Genomic DNA, 7,793 nt, shown 5'->3' on the forward strand with positions numbered 1-7,793 from the left:
TGATGTGCGAGCGCCGGCGGGGGTGAAAAAGGATGATTTGCGACAGCTTGTCACGGTGGCTTTGAGCGAGCGGGGTTTGTTGTCGAGCGTGCCGCTTGTTGGTGGGACGGGCGGGGCGGCTATGGAGCCGTTGGCTCCGTTGTCTGTTCCTCCTGTGGCCGCCCCCTCTGTGGCTCCTCCTGCTCCGGTGGTGGGGTCGTCAGCGGAGGAGCTCCAGTTGTTGCTCCGCATTAAGGAGGTGGAGTTGAGTAGTCACCGGTTGGAGGTAGAAGCGATGCATTTGAGGGTGAGGGCGTTGGAGTTGGAGCGCGGACCTCCACCGCGTGCCCCTGACTCTACGCCGCCCACGCCTGCGCCCTCTGTGCTCCCTGCGCCGCCGGCGCCTGGTCCCGCCCCGGCTCTCCGTCAGGATTTTGATGTTGGGAGGCACATTAAATTGGTGCCGCCCTTTTGTGAATCAGAGGTGGAGTCGTTTTTTCCTGCTTTTGAGCGTGTGGCTGCCGCGTTAAAGTGGCCGGAGGAGGTCTGGGTTTTGCTGTTGCAGTGTCGGCTGGTGGGTAGGGCTCAGGAGGTGTGGGCTAGCCTGTCAGCATCTGAGAGCTTAGATTATGGTGTGGTTAAGGCTGCCGTATTGCGTGCTTTTGAGTTGGTGCCTGAAGCGTACCGTCAGAAGTTTCGGCAGTGTGTGAGGGGGGGGGGGGATCAGACTTATGTGGAGTTTGCGCGCGAGAAGGGTTTGCTCTTTGATCGGTGGTGCCAGGCTAGTGAGGTTAAGGAGTTTGCACAGTTGAAGGAGTTGATGTTATTGGAGGATTTCAAGGGGTGTCTGCCGGAGTGGGTGGTTGTTTATTTGAACGAGCAGAAGGTCGTTTCCCTCGCGAAAGCGGCGGTTCTGGCAGATGAGTTTGCTTTGACGCACAAGAGGGGTTTTTCCCCTCCGTTACGTCGGGGTTCTAGAGTTTTGCCGGAGGTGGGGGGGGGGGCGTTCTCCCCCGCTCTCGCGGCGTAGCCCTACGGTGGCCGCTGGGGACCGCCGATGTTTTTTTTGTCATGAGCTCGGTCATCTCGTTGCTTCTTGTCCCGTGCTGAGGGCGAGGGAGGGGGCACGGGCCGACATTTCGGGGGGGGGCCGTGCAGTGTTGCTCCGCGGTAACCCGCCCTAGCTTAATGCCGGTTGGCGTCGTTCCGCGGGGGATAGATGAGGTGTTTCGACCGTTTGTTTCGACGGGGTTTTTATCGTTGTCTGGTGATGCGGGGGACCGGGTTCCGATCACCATCTTGAGGGATACAGGGGCGAAGCATTCGGTGGCGCGGCATGGAGTCGTGCCTTTCTCTCAGCAGTCGTACTGTGGTTCTGATTTGCTGGTGTGGGGTATCAAGGTGAGTCTTTTACGCATGCCTCTCCATACGGTTACTTTGACCTCGTCCTTCGTATCTGGCGCTGTGCGGGTGGGGGTTCGAGATCAGCTGCCAATTGAAGGCATTGATCTTGTTTTGGGAAATGACTTGGCCGGGGGAAAAGTGTTTCCGGCTATGCCGGAAGTTATTGAGTGTCCTACTTCGGATCGGTTATGCCAATTCCCGTCGGAGCTGGGTGACCCTACAGTTTATCCGGCATGTGTGGTTACTCGTGCTCAAGCTCGTCGCTTGGGTGGTGAGGTGGACATATCCGAAATGTTTCCGGACGGCTCTGAGCCGCATGATAGTTCTGTTCCGGGGGTAGATGGTGGGACGGCGAAGGTTTTTAGTATGGTGTCGGAGAAGGAGGCAGCAGGTATCCGCAGGTTTGTGTGTGGTCAACTCCGTGACGAGGCAGACCTGAGCACGCTGACCTTGGGAATTTTAAAAAAGAGATATCAGACACACAACAAATGTGACTCATTAAGGCCAGAAGTAAAAACTTTCATGAAACAGGTGGTGCAAGAGGAACTGATGAAAATGCAGGATAATGATGAAAGTGAAAGTGACTCAGAGACTAAGAAGCTCCAGAACAAAAGGAAAAGAGAAAATGGAAATGACGAGGTCATGAGTGAGAGTGAAGATGAATCCTGGGCAAAGAAATCACAAAATAATCATTCAAGCTCATCATCAGAATCTGAGGTTCAAGAGGACAACAAAACAGAAAGTAAGGAAAGCAGCGATGATGAAGAAAATGCCAAATCTCAAGCTGATGGTGAAGAGCCAGAGGTAAAAAAATCACAACAAAAGAGAAATGAAAATCGTCAAATTGACAGTGACGAGTCTTCTGATGAGGAACTCAGTGAGGAAAGCAACTGCAGTGACAGTCCAAAGAAAATGGTGAGAATGAACGTTGAGACAGTAACCAGCAGTAAAGATGAAGGAAGGAGAACACCACTGAGTGATGCAGGAAACGAATCAGATGGAGACTGCAAGTCAGAAACGAGTGACAAAATTAGGAGCGACGAGTCTTCTGACAGTGAAAAAGAAGATACAAAAGTGGAAGAGAAAACCAGTGACCCAGACTCAGTTTCATCACTACCTTCTTTGGAAGATGAAAAAGAAAATAAGACTGATAAAAAGATGAAGAAGAGTGTGAAGAAAGATGAGAGCACCAGAAAACCAAAGTCTGATGACAAATCGGTGGCGAGGCTTGAACGTTATATTGCCCTCTGCGGCGTGAGGAGAAATTACAAGAAGCTGCTGGAGGACTGCCGCTCCCAGGTGGCTGTTCTGAAGAAGGAGCTTGAAGAGCTTGGTGTACATGGTCAGCCAACTATTCAGAAATGGAAAAAGGTCAGAATGAAGAGAGAGCAAGCTCAAGAACTGGCTGCTCTTGATGTCAACAACATCATTACCACACAAGGTTGACCTACACGCAGGGGTGCCTCAGCAAGTCAGAAACAACAGGACTGTCCGTCCTCTGAATATCAGCGCACTCTAAACTCGGAATCAGACAGTGATCAGGAAAACAATACCCACAGAGGTCGCAGGAAAATGTCCGAATGGGCCAACCTGCAGGGGATCATCAGTGATGACACAGACAGTGACTGATGAGTCTGGTTTCCCCCTAGGAAGTGTTCGATTTGTTTGTTTGTTTTAATGTTTTTGATACTAGGTCTAGCATCTCTCTAATGAGATGCTTGATTTTAGGTGGGGGGGTGTTATGACCCAGGGTCATTATTTGCGGTACGGTGTTGTTATTGTTTGTATTTGTATTCAGTGTTGCTTGTTTCCAGGTGGAGGCCACCCATTGGTGGAGGAAGGAAAGAGGCCAGCTACAAAAGGGGTTGGACTGGGTCGGCGAGCAGACTTCCTGGTTTCCCGTGAGCTGTGTGTCTGGGGACCGTCGTGGTGTGTGACTGCACGGGGCTGCAATATTAATGCTGAAAAAGGGGTTGTACCTGGGCTTGGTAGCTGTAGGGGTGGGAAGCCGTTTTCTTTTATTCCCCTCTTTTCTCCTGTTTCGGGTAGGGAGACAGGTTAGAGAATTGTATTTTGTTTTGGGATCGTGGGAGGTAAGTTAGCTCTGTTTTTCTTTCTAGTGTGTTTTGTTTGTTGTTTTGGCATCGCCCACCCTGAAGCTCGCTACCTGTTCAGTAAATAAATTAACCAACTCTCGTCATTCTGCCGTGGTGTGATTTTTTTTGTCGTTATTATGTATCGGGTTTATCTTTTTGTTGTGTTGCACCCCGGCTTCGGGCCGGTGTGTAACACTACGCTAAATGTTCTACCTCAGAAATAAGAGCAAAGAACACCTATAAAGTCTTAACTTTGTTATATTTAATATGTCAATGTCAAAAGAAGTCCATTCAGTACATATATCCAAAAGTTTGTAACATAAAGAAAAAATCTCTTAGCCAGAGCCCTTTTTCCATTGCATAAGGATGAAATACTGCATTAAATAGAAAAATGAAGTAAATCATTTTAAATGAGTCATGCTCTTAACAAACTTAAATAATGCCACAGACGTAAGACCATAGAAGTTAATGAGCTCCTTAAAAGGACAATAAACCCAGAGCTCAAAACGTATTTCACTGACTGCCCTCCAACCCATCACAGCAGTGATACTGAGCACTAACACACAAAAAATCAAGGCACCATACTTTATTTTCCTGTAGCTCTGAATTACAGCTACCCACAAAATACACACAGACACACACAGATACATATGTTGGGCTAGTGACCAAACCCATATTTACTCATATAGGAATTATTGTAATTTAGTCACATTTTTTGTCTTGAGAACAAAAAAACAATTCTATGTTATAGCTGATCCAGGATGCTACTGTGAGAGTACGAACTGGGACTAGAAAGAGGCAGTATTTCTTTGATATTACCTTCCCTTCATTGGCTTCCTGCTGAATTCAGAATTTTATTTAAAATCTTTCTCATTGAATACAAAATCGTCACTAATCAGGCCCTGTCATAGCTTAAAAATAGCATAAAATTTTATTTATATTGCATCTTTCAAGACCGAGATCACAAAGTGCTTCACAACAAAATATCAGAACATTAACAAAGAAAATAGTTTGTAGTTGCTTCTTGTAAGACCACAGCTCTCAAGCTTACAGGAAGAGAGTTTCAGAGTTGGGGGTCCACTGTGGAAAAAGCTCTGTCTCCTATACTTTTCAGCCTCATTTGATGTACATCAAGTAGGCCCTGATCACAAGACCTCAGGGATCTGCTGGGGATATATGGCTGTAAAAGTCCGCTGACATAATCTGGTGCTAGTCCATGAAGAGCTCTAAAAGTCAGACCCAGAATCTCTGTTTTCAATGGGGAGCCAGTGCAGCTGGACCAGCAATGGTGTGACATGAGAGTACTTTAAAGAAGCCTCGCTGCAGCATTGCAAATGACCTGCAGACGTTCCAGGAAGTTGTTTCTTAGAACAATAAATTACAGTAATTCAAATGTGATCAAAAGTGACCCCAAGGTTCCTGATAGATGATTTAGCAAATGTTGCAAGGGAACCAAGAGCTTTCATTACCCCGGGCACAAATCTGCCAGAGGCACAAACAAGGACTTGTGTTCTTTTCTTCATGAAATTGGAGAAAGTTATCAGTCATCCAACTTTTAATGAATTCTAAGCACATATTCAGGAAATGCAGTTCAAAATTATCTTGAGGCTTAACCTCCTAAGACCCGAACTCTTTCATGGCATGCATTTTTTATTTCTCTTTGATATTTGGGACCTGATGAATGTAAAAGCAAAGAATTACCAGATGTTTGTTCTTTTTTTTTTTTTTTTTACCTGATTTTTGTTTCTAAGAAAAATGAGAGCCACATATAAGGATATTAGTTTAACATTTCGATAGGACAGCAGTATATTGTCCTCATAAGTGGATATCAGGCCCTTGTAGGGCAAAATTTAGTATTTTGGTCTAAATAACCCAAAATGTGATGTCCACATATGTGAACGCCAGGTCCTAGGAGGTTAAAAGAGATGACTAAATGTCATCTGCATAGCAGTGATAGCAAATACCCTTAATGGTGGTCAAAATGTGCTGAAAATGGCGTGGATATAATAGAAACTATAAGGGCAGCAATACAGAACCTTGCAGGACATCATGCGTTAGAGAAGAGGATGAGAACTTAGAAACAACCACAAAGAGGCATAGTTCAGGCAGATATGATGCAAACCACTCCAAAGCAGATCCAGATACAACCGCCAAGTACTTCAGCCTATTAAGCAAAATATGATGGTCACCATTATCAAAGAAGTAAGGTCTAACATCAGGAAAACAGAACATTCTCCTTCATTGCTTTGCATAAAAATGTCACTAGACACTCTTAGAAGAGCAGTTTCAGTGGAACGAGCTCTAAGAAAGCCAAAGTGAAATGTGTCAAGCATATTGCAGGCTTACTGCACCTGTGCTTCAAGTTTAGATTTGAGAGACAGACACTTTGGCTGCTCAGGGGCTTCTCAGATACTCTTGGTCATTCTCCTCTTTCAATCCCAGTATGTTTATACACCACGACTGTATTTAATCATTAGTGCCACTGTCACCCAGTACTTGCTCATAACGAGTCCTGTGATTTCTGGGGTTTCTTTCAAATATTGTAGTGATTGTTTGTGTGAATTGGTGCTATATACATAAAATGGAATTGGATTTAATAGTCTAGAAAATTTAAAGTTTTGTTGTAATTTTAACCACAGAGAAACAATTCAGGTTCACATCAATGATTCATACTTGCAACCATACATGTAGCTAATTCTGAATCACCCCTTAACCTAAAATGCTTGTCTTTGGTTAGGGACATTTCTTTTTCAAAACTGATGTGAATTCAGATCAAAGAAAAACACACTGCACAGTCATTAAAAACATATCAATTTGAAGATATTCTTTTTTCTTTTTCCTTTTTTGAAGGAATATCTAAGGAGAAAAACAAACTGTCCTTCTCTTGCATTATAAAATTATCAAATTTGATGGACAGATTTGAAATTTGAAAGTGTTTGACCTTGTTTTCCTTCCTGAGAGATAGTTTACAGATACTACTTATCCTACAAGACCACTATTATGCAGCCTCATTTTGCTTCTTGAAATCTTACATTCTTTATTAAGCAAATTTGGTATCTCGATGAAGTTGCCTTGATGTATTGATCTTCTGATGGTGTGGTCACTTTTTGTCTGGCTGATCGGGCAATAGATAGAACCAATCCAGTTTCCATAAAGTGTTTTAAAGTGCTTAGTAAGCAACAGTTGTACATGGACTGCATTTGAATTTCCTTGAACAATCCTCTAATGTGTCATCTTAGAGTTTATTCAATGGAACTTGATTGCTTACTGAAAAAAAGAGTCCAGAATTTAGAAAAGTTTGCAGAGTTGCTGTTTGCAGCCTATTAAGCATCCAAATATCACTACACTCATTTCCTTTGTTTGAGGCTGCTGTATTGTAGACAAAAAGGCTCCTGGCAGGAGTTTAGTAAGTGCAATGACACACTAAACTAAGCTAGCCATTAACATCAAGTGAGAAGTCACAGATGTTTCTGAATCAGTGTAAAAGAGGTGAAAGGATGCACGCTCCTCCTGTGCAGATCCAGTTGGGATAAAAGCATCCATTAAATGTTTTATGTTGAGACTTTGAGAGTGGAGAAGCTCAGTTAGTCAGTTTGAGGAAAAAAGAAACAAAAGATGTGGTTTCTTATAATTCTGATCTATCCTGGATAATGTTTACATGTGCGTGCAGATACTGAACTTTGTAAGCGTCTTATAACACCATTTCACTAATGTGGCCAGACTTACCTTTTATTGGTAAAACATAAAGCTACTTAATGACACAGCAGGAATTGGGTTTACTCTGCTCTAATAAAATCTAGGGAGTGCTGCAATACTAGCCTACAGTACATTTGACTTTAGATACACAGGTTAAAGGTGACATTAAACACTTTTAATAAGGGCCATTTTATATACCTTCCTCATAACTAAAGAGGGGCACTGACTCTTGTTGGCTCTTGTAATTCTCTCTTAACAGCCACTCAGGGAATGGGCAATGGCATTTTCATTCGTGCTTATCATGTAAAACTCTAATATTAAATCTAATATTCAGTTTCTTCCATACATTCTCGTCAGACATATCATGTTTGGATTACTGTCAATCTCTGTTCATGAAAAAAAAAAAAAAAAAACCTCCTTGGGACATCTGCAGAATGCTAAAAAATAAATATTTGCCTGTATTATTGCATATCCTTGTATTTTTTTATATGCTTCATAAGAATTATTGTCATTCCATTTTCTGAACTTCATCTAAGCACTCAACTCACTAAGTTTGATAAGCGGTTGTAAAAACAAACCTACATGAAAGGTCTCTCTCACTCTAAATTCCTTGAAATA

At 43.4% G+C, this 7,793-nt stretch overlaps 1 pseudogene; it reads left to right on the top strand.

Annotated features, from left to right (window-relative positions):
* The first annotated feature begins 1,127 nt into the window (after positions 1–1,127).
* Positions 1,128–3,583, top strand: LOC146695155 (uncharacterized; annotated as a pseudogene).
* Positions 3,584–7,793: the final 4,210 nt, after the last annotated feature.

Source organism: Copadichromis virginalis, linkage group LG13, assembly GCF_057382275.1.
Source record: "Copadichromis virginalis isolate Kocher_CV1m ecotype Utaka linkage group LG13, C_Virginalis_male_GT1.1, whole genome shotgun sequence".
Classification (NCBI taxonomy): Eukaryota; Metazoa; Chordata; class Actinopteri; order Cichliformes; family Cichlidae; genus Copadichromis; species Copadichromis virginalis.